Source organism: Euprymna scolopes, chromosome 27 (assembly GCF_053919585.1).
Source record: "Euprymna scolopes isolate OS-2025 chromosome 27, ASM5391958v1, whole genome shotgun sequence".
Classification (NCBI taxonomy): Eukaryota; Metazoa; Mollusca; class Cephalopoda; order Sepiida; family Sepiolidae; genus Euprymna; species Euprymna scolopes.
In genome coordinates this window covers 51186039-51202851 of record NC_136508.1, presented here as the reverse complement: position 1 = coordinate 51202851, position 16813 = coordinate 51186039, and the positions used below count along the sequence as shown (strand labels likewise).

Sequence of the window (16813 nt, the reverse complement as noted above, 5' to 3'; positions counted from 1 at the left end):
CAAATAACACAGTAAATAAGTAACAAACAAGATTTTTTCCCGAACAGAAAAATATTTGAAAACCAAAACATTTATTGTATAAAAATGTATCAATAATTGTAAAAACATTTATTTAAACGTCTGCGTAAAGAAATATAATTTAATAAAACAATTTTGTAATGAAAGCAAAATTAGATTTTTATAAAGTAACAAATAAATAATTAAATGAAACATCTTTTGAATTAAAGAAACTTTGAAGGGTCAACAAAAAAATTAATAATTTAAATGTTTTTTTATAGAGACGCGCCACATGGCGACAGTTTAGTGAAACGCACCAAGAAAAGATGGCCGCCGTGCACATACTGCAGAAGTGTTGTTTCGTGAACAAAAAAATGTATTAAAACTAAATTAATTTTTCGGTAATTCACAGGGAACGTGGACCAATGCATAAATGGTGTTTTTATTTGATGATTGCTTCCTCAAAGCGTTTTCTTTCACTTTCTTCGTGACTTTATTTTTAATCGCGCGTGTATTTATTTTATTTTTTTAAAATGTTTTTCTCTTTGTGTGAATTTGATTCATACTTTTATTTAGTGCTTGCTTTTATTTTATTTTAATTTAATTTTATTTTAATTTTTTTATTATTTTCTCCACTATATATTATTTTTTGTTAAATTATTTTTTCATAATGCTTTTACCCCCCCCCCCACCATTTTGGGCTCAAATAGTTCCTTCAAAAAGTTTTCGTGATTAAATAAACCAAAGAAAACCTTTTGCGCATGCGCTTTGGGGGAGCAATCATTAAATAAAAATACCGTTTATGTAGAGTCCATGTTCCCCGTGAAGTAGCAATTTTTCTAAATAAAATATTTGTTTTATTATTTGATAATACAAAAAGTGTGTTTCTTTTTTGTTTGTTTGTTTCGTAATAACACAAGAAATGTTAAAAACTAAAATAATTATTTTAATAAATATATGGTTTTGTTTTTCGTGTCTTCCGTTCAATTTTGTTACATAATCAACCGCATCCACTTCTGATAACTTGATTTTTTTTCCGAGCAGTGATCTTGGACATTACTAGCAAATATACAAATTTATTTTCTTTTGGGGGGCGGGGGGGGGGGCTCGTTTTAAAACTATATCTACCTCAGTATTTTCTTTAATTTTCGGACATTTTTTGTTCGAAATTATTTACTAAGAAATGTCGAGAGTGACATTGAATGTCTTGAATTGAAAGTAATGTCAGACATTACTTGTTATTTCTTTTTAACTAAATAAACTCTTTAAAATAAGTTTAAACACCAAAAACTTACAAAGCTAGGTAGAAAACGAAAACGAAAACTTAGAAAAATCAATTTAATTTTTTTTAAAACAGTAAACAAGTAAAAATATTAAAAAAAATATAATGGGATGTGCATTATTACCTAAAAATATACAAATTTATTTTCTTTTGGAGGGGGACTTTTTAAAAGTTTTAAAACTATATCTACCGCAGTATTTTCTTTAATTTTCTATTTTTGAGCAATTATCGAGACTCCTAAGACGTGATCCTCTTATGTCGGACATTTTTTGTTCATAAGTAACACTCGATATTACTTTTTTTTTTTTTTAGCTAAATAAACGCTTTAAAATAAGTTAAAACACCAAAAACTTTCAAAGCTAGGTAGAAAATGAAAACTTAGAAAAATTAATTAAATTTTTTTAAAACAACAGTAAACAAGTAAAAATATTTTTACAAAAATATTATGGGATGTATATTCTCTTTTAAAGACAATATCTTCTTCAAGAACGGTCATAAAATGAGTTTTCAATCGATATTTATTCAATAAGGGACCAGTTTTCCTACATAGCAAAAGGGGATGAGTTTTCAGGGGTTGAGTTTTCCGGGTACGAGTTTTCCGGAGATGAGTTTCCCGGGGACGAGTTTTCTCAAAACTCGTCTCTGGAAAACTCGTCCCTTTTTGCTAGGTAAGAAAACTGGTCCCTTATTTATTCAATAAGGGACCAGTTTTCCTACCTAACAAAAAGGGTCTAGTTTTCCGGGTCCGGTTTTTCCAAGTACGGGTTTTCTGGGTACGGGTTTTCCGGGGACGAGTTTTCCTAACTTGCTTTTTATATTCTATTTTTATTTAATTATTTTTTTATTTTTATTTTTACATGAAGGTCGCCACCTATCGAGGCCAAGAAGCCACTCGGGGATAAGGGTTATTTTGTGTACAGTAATAAATGAGATAGTGTTGCAGTATTCATTAGTATTGGAGATTTGATAAAGTGTCATTACTTGGGGGGGGGGCGGTTCATCAGGAATTTGTTTATGTTGGACTTGAAGACATCCATGTTGAAGTCAGGAGGGAAACAGGCAAGCGGTAGAGAGTTCCACAGGCTTGCAGTTCTAAGAAAGAAGCTTTGTTCATGGAATCTACGTTTTGATTTAGGCACAGATAAAAAGTTGGGAAAATTTTTGACAGTGGTTTCAGCTGGACGGGTGTTTATCGTGAAAGATTGGCGAGGGGGGACGAGAGATTGGAGTTCAGACGAGCACCTGCCATGGAAGTGACGATAAAACAAAGATAGGCTCGCAACGTCTATTCTCTGGGAGAGAGGTTGCAGGGAAGAGAAAAGGGTATCTCCCACTAAACCACAAAGTCTATTTTGTACTCTGTCAAGGCAGGAATAGACTGTTTTTAGCAACTTCTGCCCAGATGTGGCAGCAGTATTCCATACTTGGCTTTTATATAGATAGAGAATTGCATCAGTAGTGAGATATCTTCTGGAGCGGTAGAAGGATCCCACCATTTTTTCAGCGACTTTGGCAACAGACTTGATGTACGTGTTCCATTTCAGATCAGGAGTAAAGGTAATACCCAGAAGCTTGTCAAAACATGGGGCCTCCCCTAGACGAGAACCATCCATTTCAATTGATGCCAGATGTGGATCAGAGCGTTGATGATCTACAGATAGGAGCTTGGTTTTAGATGCATTAAAGGTAACCAGCCACGTCTTCCCCCACTGTACCACACGCTCGAGATCAGAGGAGAGAGAATCAAAGAGAACTTTGTCATTTGCAGCCTTTGATGTGTTGCCATAGATGGTCATGTCATCAGTATAGATGTCAACGAATGATTTAAGTTTGTGTTTTGGGAGATCATTGATGTAGATCAGGAAGAGAGTTGGGCCTAGGATGGACCCCTGAGGGACTCCAGCATTAATACTGTGGGTCTCTGATTTTTGTTCATCAACCACTACTCTTATGAGTCTATCAGAGAGAAATGATTTAATGATTGAGAAAACATTTCCAGTTATACCGTAGCTGGAAATCTTGTGAAGTAGGCCCTTATGCCATACATTATTGAAGGCCTTTGATATGTCAAGAGCAACTGCCCTAGAAAGGAAGCCTTTGTCAAGAGATTCACTAATCCTATGAGATATAACCGTATGCACATCTGCTGTAGATCTTGCAGAATGGAAACCATATTGCGTGTCACTAAGAAGATTATTTCTGCTGAGGTGGTTGACTACTTCTCTATTTAATATGGATTCAGCAAGTTACTCATAACACACGGGAGACTTATTCGTCTGTACTGAGAGGGAGATGACTTATCACCTGAATTCTTAAATACAGGGCAAACTGATGAGGTTTTCCATGGTATTGGGAAGCACTTCTCCTTAAGGCAATGCTAAAATAGTTTTGTAAGTATGGGAGCAAGTTCTAGTTGAAGCTTTTTTAACACTATAATTGGGAGGCCATCATTTTTAAACATGGAATGCAGAGGTAGATCAGATATGAATGTACGGAAGCTATCCCAATCAGCCATAGAGTATCGGTATACAGTACGGTGAAGCGGTACGTCTGGGGATTTATTACATTTCATTTTTATCTTAACTGATACAACAGAGTTGTTGGAGGATCCTAGAGGAGATAGAATGGAACATAAACATAGCTTAGGGGAAATTGAGAGAAAAAGGTCTAGAAGGCTTGCATACTGACCGGTAGTATCAGGCACACGGTAGGGCTCGCAAACAATCTGAGTGAGGTCATAGGCAATGGCAAAATCATGACAGAACCTCTCCTCGTCATCTGTCTTATTTGAGTGGGTCAGCCATTCCACATTATGGACATTGAAGTCACTGCACATGTGAATGTTAGCCGAGGGATGTGCAGACAGGATGTGGTCTATTTTCTCAGATATACTCTTAAAAATAGTAACTCCGCTGTTGTGGGGGTGATTGAGGGCAAATATAAATGCAGTGGTGTAAGCACATATAAGGTAAATTAGGGTCTTCTCTGGAGATATCCCTGCCGCACGGGAAGCCATCTTTAATGTAAGCACATATTCCATGCCCATAGCGATATTGGGGGCTAGATTGAGATGTGAAGTTAGAGTATCCGTTAATTATGAACTCATCTAGGGAAGTGGTCGGCTGTATTCCATTTTATGTTCGGTTTCATCTCCTGTAATTGTGTTTCAACCTCTGGAAGGTTGGAACGTAGACCCCTGATGTTGGAGAAGGAGACATGGTAGTAGGGGTCTACGTTAGAGTATGGGGTTCTCGGTTTATTTGTGTTGTTTTTTTTCTGGAGATATTTCATGTTGAGGGTTTGGGATTTGTGGAACAGGTCGGCGTACTTGGTTAGAGCAGGATAGAGAGGGAAAGGAAGAGAGAAAAGGACAGGAAATTTTTTTTTTTTGTAGCACATCATAAAGTTAAGCCGTAACAATTACTAGTATGGTATCGAGAGGCCCTACCAGAGACTACTGCATGGTCCAGAATCCATTCACCAAATGGTAATACAGCAGCCCCAGTACTTTCCACCTGCTGATAGGACAACCTCCTTAGTGGTTAATCCAAGGTTCGGGTCCCTGACTATCAGGCGCATAACGTCAGCCCAGATGAAATGTTTACCTCCAGCACCCTTACTAGTGACATGGCCGCAAGAATAGGCATAGAAACAGAAAAATTACCAACATCTCAGACTACTGTTCACAAAGTATTACCGACCTGGAAAGCAGTTTTTTCTTCACTCTATATATTTATCAGAATATCCCCGATAATTACTGATAATCGAAACTGTTATTTTAATTTATCATCGGTAAAGCCATTTTTTTCATGTTGTCGCTTAGCAACAATGATAGAACAATGGGCTGTGAAAATTCTACTGTGCGTAAGTTGATGGCGTGTTCTTTATAATTTTTTTTTTTTGCAGAAGTTTATATAAAATAATTTTATAAAAGAAACAGTAGATTCTCTAGAGTGCAATGTAGAATAACATATATTTTGGACTAAGTTACTGCATGGAGGTATGTGAAGCTTCCGCCTGGGTGATTTCATGGATTTTGATAACAATAAAAATGTAGGAGTGTGAAATATTCGTTGATCATCATTCATTTCGGGCAACGTCGGGTCTCCCTGCTAGTATATATATATATATATATATATATATATATATATATATATATATATTAGTGTTGGATCGATTAATCGGAATCAGGAATCGAAAAAATCAGAAATGTTTTGTATCAGAATCGGAAAAATTTGTGCCTATTTTCCGATGCCAACAACGATTCTTTTAATTGGCTTTTTTTATTTGATTTTCTCTAAAGAAAAATATTCTACCGCTGATAGTAATACTAAAATAGTGAATATCTATTAGTAAAACTAAAATCGGTAGATCATCCCTCACAAGTGTATTCTTACGTTTAAGAAAATATCTGTGTTTTTTTTTACGGTAATCGTGAAAAATAACAACTTTATAGTTAAATTAAATATGTAGAGATTTAGAAAGAATCGGAATCGGAAATTTAATACGGAATCGGTGATTGTATCGGAATCAGTAAAAATACTGGAATCGTCCCATCCCTAATATATATATATATATAGTAAGTTATAAAATGTATATGGCGATTAAGCTACACTGAATATTCCGCGTTTCATCCACTCTAGGATTCTTCAGGCTTATGCGCAAATTCTGTGGTTGTTTGTCGTTTTTATATGCGCATATTCTATTGAAATTTTAGTAAGCCAATCAGCTTTCTAGTATCCACCGCGCCCTTCCTATCAGCCAATGAGAATGCATTTATCGGACAAAGGCTTATTTGACCTCTGGTCGACCTGTTCCTTTGTGTGTGCTCTATTTAGCCTGGATATTTAGCTTCTTGATCTGTTTTAAATCTAGGTTAGTGTTTAAAGTTAAATCTAGGTTTAAAGTTAAATCCAGGTTAGTGCTTAAAGTTTACGCATAAATCTATACTTTCGTATATTAATTTTATGTGAGTAAATTAAGTAGTTATATATATATATATATATATATATATATATATATATATATATATATATATATATAAAGAATAAGAGAAACTTACACATACCAGACGATAAATAATTATTTCGATTTAATATCCACTCCTCTGCCCTTTCTTTTTCCTACCTTCTCTCGCGTCAGCTGTACGAAGTATGAGACAGTCCTTAATCTCTTTCTGAATTAAAGATGAGTAAAGTACAATGGCTTCCGAAAATATACTTCTGGAGTAGGAGATGGGTGATATATAATTCATGGCCAGTGGCAACCTAACAATTACTGTAGACGAAGATTATTGTATGCACCGAGAGGAGGACACAACGTGCCTTTGAGGCGAAGGATTATTTTTTATGCTTCGTCAAGCTCAATATTGTGTGTTCGCTTAGCAATAGTGCGCTCTGAATTTGGGTTTGTATTGATAGATTCCAAAAAGTTGTCAAAAAACAAATATATAACAAATAAATGTTATCAAATGCAAGATAAGTTACTTTTCTATCTCACTGGATAATTTTCTAGTGTTTTTATTCAATGTAACATGTTTATTCAGCTCGAAAAACATACAGTCTTTACCGATGTATTGGAAAATTTAAAATGGCACCCGACTCTCTCTTTCACACGGTAAGTTTTGGGAAAAAGGGTTATAAATAAAAAAAAAAAAAACTAGACAAAATACTGTTAGAAACTCGCTCAATATATGTTTCCGTGACATAGGCTGACATATATTCAGTGGGTTTTTAACAGTATTTTATATAGTTTTTTATTTTTAACTCATTTTCCCAACAACAGAGAATCCGGCGCCATTTAACATTTTCCAATACATCGTTAAACACTGTATGTTTTTCGAACTGAATAAACATGTTACATTGAATAAAAACACTAAAAAAGTATTCAGTTAGGTAGAAAATTAACTTATCTTGCCTTTGATAACATTTATTTGTTATATATTTGTTTTTTGACAACATTTTCGAATCTATACAAATCCTGGAATTTTTTTTAGATGAGAATTGATGATTCCTAATTTAAAAAAAAAAATGTATTCTGACCGCTATTCTCACTCTGGATGTTATTCTCATAATGTTTCGGCTGATGTAACACACACACACACACACACACACACACACACACACACACACACACACACACACACACACACATACACACACACACACACACACACAGCCACAGACTGTTTCACTGTATCACAGCTCTTCAGTGCGACTAGACTTAGCACCCACCCGGAATCAGAGATCGAACCTATAACCATCTACCAGATAGACGTCAGTTCTACAGGATCAGTGCCCGCAAGCGATATCATCAAATGTCTATTCATACAAACATTTGCCGCCACTTTTACAGTGGCTCGAATTGTTATCTATTTACAAACATATTCATTTATACCGGTGGTTCCCAACCTATTTTGGGCCATGCCCCACCTAGGCATTTCTAAAATCCTGGTGCCTCCCCTTTGTGATACTACTACTACTACTACTACTACTACTACTACTACTACTACGTGCATGTATATATATATATATATATACACACACACACATGCGTACAGAAGCAGCAGCAGCAGTAGTAGTAATAGTAGTAGCAGAACTACTACTACTACTACTACTAGCATATATATACATATATATATATATAAATATAATTTAAAGGAGATTAGAACAATAGTCTAAAGAGCTGAGTGTATTTCAATGTAACAGTGAAATTACTAGTTTAATTAAAATACAAGAATACTTAATATATATATATATATATATATATTGCACACACATACACGGCCGGACGCTCCCCTTAATACAAAGATTCACTATGAAACAATTCACTGTTAATAATTATAATAATAATAATAATAATAATAATAATAATGATAATGATAATAATAATAATAATAATAATAATAATAATAATAATGAAAAAAATAACTCATTCTCAAATTGCCCTATATTCTTTGGTATAGTAAGCCCAAGGGTGCACGCCCTGCCCATGCCCCACCAAAATATTGCCATGTCCCACGGGTGGGGAATGCGCCCCACGTTGGGAATGACTGATTTATACAGACGTGCACAAGCTTTGTTACACTGGCATAACAATGTTTCGATGTGTAGTTATTAATAACTAAGATCTCACAAGGCAACCCATCAGTGCAGCTAGACTAGCACCTTTCCCTAGCCGGGAATGAACCTACAACCATCGCATTGGTAGCCAGCAGTTCTACCGATCGGCCCATGGGATTGGTGATGATGACCTCAAAAGATATACCACTTTTTTTTGGCAATTTTACAAGTTCCAAATCTCAGCAACTATTAATCAGAATTTAATAAATGAAGGCTCGTTGGAAAGATAATGACCTGAATTGTGTAGTGGGCTATGTGACATTTGCCTTTAAGGTTGCACATTAAGGGGATTATCCATCGTCCACAGTCTATTTTTGGTACTCTTTTACAGCCATAAAATATTTCAATCATAGTCATTTGTTTTCCTAGTTTTGCATATGAATTACAAAATATCTGATATTTCCCCCAAACCTCTGGCCTTGATAGAAGGGAGACTAAAACTTGCTGCTATGGTTTGAAATGATCTTAAATAACAGCAAGGGGATACTTGATTCTAAATATTTCTCATATGTTATATCTCTCCGCTTTGGTTTTCATACAAAAGTAAATTTCACAGTGTATAAGGATTATTTGATACTGGAGATATTCATAATCGTACCCTATTTCCCAAAGAGGGGGGATATAACATATGAGAAATATTTGATATCAAATCTCCCTTTGCCGTTATTTCAGATCATTTCAAACAATAGCAGCAATTTTAGTTTCCTCTCTATAAAGACTAGAGGTTTTGGGGAAATATGTATATATAACTGAATGTGTGTGTGTGTGTGTGTGTGTGTGTGTGTGTGTGTGTGTGTGCGTTCGCGCGTGTGTCCTATATAAAATCTAATAGTATTCTCATGAAAGTATTCCCGAATTTCTATGTCCACCTCTAAGAGGGTTATGAAGCAAATTTCTTCAGGGCATGGGAGGTGAGTTTTCAACCACAACTCGTGGTGCAGTGGATATAGGCGTTGAGTTTCTGCGGTTCCAATCTTACCCAAAGCAGGACAGAGGATTAGTTGGCCAAAACGTGGTGAGACAACAACTATGGAAGGCAGTAATTACCGGGGATACATTTACAAAACTCAGCATCCCTATCCTGTGAAGTTAACCACCTGAAGAAGGCCAGAGGAGGAGTTGGATGAAACGTGGTAAAACAGCAACATCAACTATGAAGACAACAGTCCACAAACCGAATAAAAGCACAAATTATGGTACTTCATCTTAAAGGATTAAAAAAGAAAATGAAAATGAAAAAAGTAATAATGGCATATAGTAATCCCAAAGTGTTCAACATTCTAAATACTTACCCGAGAGTATCCTGTACCTCTACAAGACCACCATTCGCCGATGTATGGAGTACTGTTGCCACATTTGGGCTGGTGCATCTGCTACTAGTCTGCCCCTCTTAGACAGGGTCCAGAATAAAGTCGTCAACCTAAAAGGTCTTCCACTATTAGGTAGGCTTCAACAGCTGTCTCATCAACGAAATAATGCATCCCTTTGCTTGTTTTACAAGTATTTTAATGATAGTTGCCCCGACGGACTACAAACCCTTGTCCCTCCTCGACGTAAATAGCTATGACAAACCCGACAAGCAGCAAAATCCCACCCCTACACAGTAGAAATCCCTAGATGTAAGAAAGCCTTCTACTCTAATAGTTTCTTCCCTAGGACTGCTAGACTTTGGAAATCCCTTCCGGGTTCCTGCTTCCCAGACTATACTGACATGCAGAAGTTCAAGTGTAATGTAAACAGACATCTTGCTGCTCAACTCCCTACTGAAAATTATGTCTTAGATAGTAGCCCTCTACATCAAAGTGGCACTGTACTTTGGGGTGAAAATGCAATAATAAAAAAAAATAGAGCAGGTGTGTTTAAACTCAGAATTCCCCATGTCTTTTGTTATACCAGTGTCGCCTAGAAGCCATAAGTAATAATACAGTATTGTATTTAGTAAAACATCTCAACTTGGAAAATCGTCTGAAGGTATTAGTTTCATGCCTTCGACTACATTTGGTAACTTTTTTAAATATCAGCAGTAGTTCAGTGTCTTAGAATTTTATGCCAGGTTTCCAAGTCGTCAGGCGGTTTTTGAGGGAACCATACTGTTTAAATAATATAGTCAGTCATTTTCTTTAATGTTAAATACAGTTCCATTTGAGTATATCAATTTTGATTTGTTATGGCCAAACTTTATAATCGCATCTTGTTTGATGGCTGCCTGTACGGAAAATATGTGTTGCTTAAATGTAGGTATGGAAAGAGCATTTTTAAGAATTCAGTTACAAATTTCGAATCAAAATAAATAAAATCAAATTCCTTGATGATAACGTGTGCTGTAGCGCCACAGTCTACAAGAAGATTTTTACCGTTTGTCGTATTGCCAAAGTTACATGTGAATAGAAATGTATGTTCTTCATCAAAGTTCTCAACGTTTTTGATGGAGTCCATTTTTGAGTTTTTATATCGACATTGGGTGATTGGGTCACCCATAATTATAGCAGATAATTTTATTCTTTTTCTTGGGAAAATTACTTTTGGGGAAAACATTGCAGTGAGATGTGTAATTTGGTTGTGTCGGCTTTCGAGAAGCATTTTTGAATTTCATGATATTGTTAGAGTTATTATTGTCCACAAGCATCCAATTCGTCTCTTCGTAACTATGCAATGCCACTTTAAATTCACTGAAAGTTATGGGCCTGTCTTTATATATATATATATATATATATATATATATATATATATATATATATATATATATATAATAAATTCCACAGCCGAACAACGTCGCAGCCCACAAGAGCCATGGCAGTCAAAGAACTGGAAGTCCAAGACTCGAGTTTCGCCCTCATTTGGGCTCATCAGTTAGACACATCCGAACTCAGGATTCGAAACCCGAGCCTCTTGCATGCAAGGCAAGCACTCTACCACTCTACTGTCATGGCTCTTGTGGGCTGCAACGTTGTTTTGCTGTGGAATTTATTATATACTAGACCACCCGTGACCCGTTGGGTCAGTACGTTATATTAGCTATGGAATTCATGTATGAGCGTGACACTTGTGGCATAAAGAAAATAGTTTTTTTTTACATAACAGAAGCATTTCTATGAAAGTATATTAAAATGAAAAAAGAATATAGATAGATTTCTATGAGTCGTTCTGTTTATTATAATTGTTATTTTTTTTTAAATTACAGTTACTGAATTATAAGTGGTTGGTCATACTTATAGGTAAATATGCACTGAACAGGTATCATAATCCTTATTATAGTTAAATTCAAATTTTGATATATCATCTTTTAAATGAAATTGTTAGTTGAAAGTACAGAATAATAAAAAAAAACACTCTCCACATGTTAATAATGGCTTTTTAAATAGAAAATGAAAATAAAATGTAACTTTTTTCATTTAATTTAAGCAAACATTCAGTATCCATTGTGTAAAGGAAAACACTATTTAATGTAATAGAAATGTGTGCATTTACCGATTCAGCTTTCCGTTTGGAAATGTAAGCAGACGACTTTAAAAAACATGGGAAGAAGAAAAAGAAATTTTTTTGTAATAATGCCCTCTAGTAAAAAGGTCTGCATTAGTTAAGGGGGATAACTCTATCCAGTTTTACATCGCTCTCTTTTTCTCTCTCTCACACATACACGTAACTATTTCTCGCGTACGTAACGAAAACAGAGGGAGTAGGAGTGTTGAAATCTATTAGAGGGAAAGTGAGAGGTGTTTTCTTTCCATAAATTGTATAGGGTAATATTTCATATTATTAATAGATTCATAGATAAATAGATTTTATAATATATATTATAATTATCTATGAATCTATGTATTATTTGTATATATAAATAACTATTTGATCAAATTAAATGAAATTGTTTGTATTAAAAGCGATATAAAAATTCCGGAATTGGAATAACGGATTGAAGACGTTGCTATTTACGCATGCGCAACCGGATGTTGAAAACCGGAAATCTGATTGCAAACATACAAGATCCATAGACTTTTAGTATTATACTAGACCACCCGTGACCCGTTGGGTCAGTACGTTATATTAGCTATGGAATTCATGTATGAGCGTGACACTTGTGGCATAAAGAAAATAGTTTTTTTTTTACATAACAGAAGCATTTCTATGAAAGTATATTAAAATGAAAAAAGAATATAGATAGATTTCTATGAGTCGTTCTGTTTATTATAATTGTTATTTTTTTTTAAATTACAGTTACTGAATTATAAGTGGTTGGTCATACTTATGCACTGAACAGGTATCATAATCCTTATTATAGTTAAATTCAAATTTTGATATATCATCTTTTAAATGAAATTGTTAGTTGAAAGTACAGAATAATAAAAAAAAACACTCTCCACATGTTAATAATGGCTTTTTAAATAGAAAATGAAAATAAAATGTAACTTTTTTCATTTAATTTAAGCAAACATTCAGTACCCATTGTGTAAAGGAAAACATTATTTAATGTAATAGAAATGTGTGCATTTACCGATTCAGCTTTCCGTTTGGAAATGTAAGCAGACGACTTTAAAAAACATGGGAAGAAGAAAAAGAAATTTTTTTGTAATAACGCCCTCTAGTAAAAAGGTCTGCATTAGTTAAGGGGGATAACTCTATCCAGTTTTACATCGCTCTCTTTTTCTTTCTCTCACACATACACGTAACTATTTCTCGCGTACGTAACGAAAACAGAGGGAGTAGGAGTGTTGAAATCTATTAGAGGGAAAGTGTGAGGTGTTTTCTTTCCATAAATTGTATAGGGTAATATTTCATATTATTAATAGATTCATAGATAAATAGATTTTATAATATATATTATAATTATCTATGAATCTATGTATTATTTGTATATATAAATAACTATTTGATCAAATTAAATGAAATTGTTTGTATTAAAAGCGATATAAAAATTCCGGAATTGGAATAACGGATTGAAAACGTTGCTATTTACGCATGCGCAACCGGATGTTTAAAACCGGAAATCTGATGGCAAACATACAAGATCCATAGACTTTTAGTATTATATAGATAATCTCTCACATTCTGAAAATCCTATCATAAGTTGCTCGCTTGGTTAGCATTGCTGGATGGCATCATCCTTTCGAGTTAAAACTCCTACTTGTGAGGCATTGACTTGGGGTTATTTATTAGCTGGTTGGATCCCCGCGTCCCTTGTTGAGACGAAGTAGGCTCATTTCACAGTTGGATTTCGTCACGGTTTACTTGATCTGTGTTGGTTAATGGAAATTCTTGTGTGCGGGGCGTTTGCTCAGTTGGTAGAGTGCTTGCCTTGCATACAAGAGGCTCGGGTTTTGAATCCTGAGTTCGGATGTGTCTAACTGATGAGCCCAAATGAGGGCGAAACTCGAGTCTTGGACTTCCGGTTCTTTGACTCTTGTGGGCTGCGACGTTGTTCGGCTGTGGAATTTATTATATACAATCTCTCACATTCTAAAAATCATATATATATATATATATATATATATATATATATATATATATATATATATATATATATATAACAGTTGGAAATGGTTTAAAATCGGCTGTAAGTTCTTTGAGCGTCATTAATATTAACAAGCTATCGTTTATTATTTCACTCGAGAGTTTTAATGAATTTGCTATTGATTCTGCCCTTATAACATAGTTAGTAATAGTCTCATCTTCGTTAAGTTTTAGAAACGTTAGTTCTGTGTATATATATATATATATATATATATATATATATATATATATATATATATATATATATATATATAATTTTCAGTTTCCTTTTGATAAATAATGTTCTCTTAATATGTTCAACGCTTTATATCCATCATCCAAAGCATCTCTTATAATCAGAGACAGACTTCTATCATCTAAGCATTGAATCAGTTCTGCAAAAACAGTTGCGTTCTTTTCGATAAATTTGGGGTTATTAAGATTCTCTGGTGACGATTGAATAACTTTTTGTAGTTTTCGTATACTTAAATGCCCCAGAAATTTCACCTGCTACAATTCGAATTTAGATTCTGATCCGTCAAAGCAAAGTCGATGGCCGGGTGCATAACCTGTTACTGAAGACTCAAGATCATGACTGCATTGATTCTTCACTGATTTGATTTACTACCGCCATCTTTGTTCAACATAATGTCTCACCACTTAACAGATATAATTTGATTATTTAAGGGGACGGCTCAACAAAAACTTATTTACATTGGAATTGGAGATGACCATATTGTAGTCAGCTAGAAAGCAGATCAGCAGAACAGTATTCTACAGGCGGGCAGTTTATAGGAAAGCTTTGTTCGTGGAATTGTCGTTTAGATATAGACACAGACGAAGAGTGTGGGAAATTCTTGAGAGTGGTTGGGACTAGACGAGTATTTTTTTTTGTGAAAGCTTGTTCAATGTCAGAATTTATGATGAAAAAACTTCCAAAACAAATAATTGGTCCCCTGAAAAAGGAGGGATTGAACTGTTCGCCCCGTCCGTTTGTCCATACTTTTCTCAATAACCACGCCTTGGATTTTTTTTTGAAATTTTGCACACACATTTGTCATGGTAAAAGTAAATTTTTACCAGAACGGATTTTCCGGAAAAACTCTGGTTGCCCCCCCCCCCCCGGGGCATTGTAGGGATAAAATTGCCCCCAAATTGTTCATTTGTTCACAATTTTTCTCAATAACCAATAACCACGCCTTGGATTTTTTAAAAAGTTTTTCATAAACATTAGTCATGCTTAAAGTAAATTTTTCACTCGTGGAGGGGGACTCTGCATGCTTGGCTTGTTTTTATTGCAAGTTTTTAGTTGTTGCAAATTTTCTTTCTTTTTTTTTTTGATAAGTCAAGTTTTCTTACCAAGGTGTCATGAAAGGTCAAAACCAAAAGCTACTCAAAAATAAGAGTTTCTTTTGTTTGTATAAAGGAGTTACTGCTTATTAAGGTTCGAAGGCTATTCGAGGATACAGGCTAATGAGTGTCAGGTGGTTGGTGGGGCAATATCATAATGATCAGTTGTGGTGGAAGTTGGTAATTGGGTGAAATTTGATTATTAAAGAGAACGTCTCAATAAGAACTTGTTTACATTGGACTTGAAAACAACCATGTTGTAATCACCTTTGAAGCAGCACTGCAATATAGAGTTTCACAGGTGGGCAGTTCTAGGAAATAAACTTTGTTCATGGAATTTGCATTTAGTTTTAGGCACAGGTAGAGAGTAAGGGAAATTGTTGACAATAGCTGTAGCTAGACGAGTGTTTGTTGTGAATGTTTTACTGGAACGAGAATAAATAAGATGGATATATTGTCGAAGAATATCATGAGAGGATTAAAAATGATGACTGAACATGAGTTCGAACATCATCCAGGCATAATTATTTTTATTCTAAATTTGTCCTAAAATGAACTTAAATATGGTTTCATTTCTCTTGGATTTTTTTTTTTACTGTAGTCTACATAATGTAAATTAGGACACTGAATCATACCGGGTATCCCTGCTAGTTATGTATAAAGATATATGTTGTAATGTTTTTGGTATAATAATGAGTAGGGCTATGACAAAAGAATATTCTTAGCATTGTTTTGACTCTCGAGTATATATCCGACACAGTTAATCAATCGAGAACCACATGACTCTGTCTAAAAGCATATAAGATATTATAACTGATATATACTCGAGAGTCAAAATAATGAAAAGAATATCCTCTTGTCATAGCCCTAGTAATGAGGAGAAGTATTTATCTCCGCGTAAGAAGAATATGACAAAAAGTCGGTTTTTATGTGGGATGAAGGGGGAGGGAAGAGGGAGGGGATGGTATATATAGGGTTGCCCCTACATGGACCAATAACCAATTGCCACAAGGGCAATGGTCTCAAAGTGCAGCATCTGGGAGCAAATACTACGCTTTGATCTCAGCCAAAAGGCCGAGGAGAGGGGGTCGTCTGCTGGGGTAGGTATTTATTTGCTTCTCCACGTAAGCAATATATGACACAAGGTCGGTTTTAATGTGGAGTGAAGGGGAGGAGGAGGGGAAGGGGAAATGGTATATAGGGTTGGCCCTAAATGGAGCACTAAACAATTGCCACAAGGGCAATGGTCTCAAAGTGCAGCATCTGCTGGAACAGATACTATAAATTTCAGATATTAAATTCTTTATTCAAGCTAAAATTACAATGTAAGTTCCAACTGAACAAAAAACTTAGACACAAGGCCAACTCAAAAGGAGGAAAAAAAGGGGGTCGTTGGTTATCCTAGTCACTCCAGAACTAAGCAAAAAATTACTCTGAGCTAGTATCTTCTTTCACCATAATACCGCATTCACCTTTTCATACTGGGGGACGTCCTACTTAAAACCCAATTGTTTAAAACAATTTTTATTTATGTGTAAAAACAAAAATAGATAACATCTCAGCCAAAAGGCCGAGTATT

At 34.9% G+C, this 16813-nt stretch overlaps 1 protein-coding gene across 1 annotated transcript in view; it reads left to right on the top strand.

The window, feature by feature from the left end:
• The window catches only part of LOC145248852 (cilia- and flagella-associated protein 44-like), a 228307-nt gene that overhangs the window by 91888 nt on the left and 119606 nt on the right, over positions 1-16813 (top strand). The gene's annotated exons all lie outside the window — the stretch shown is intronic.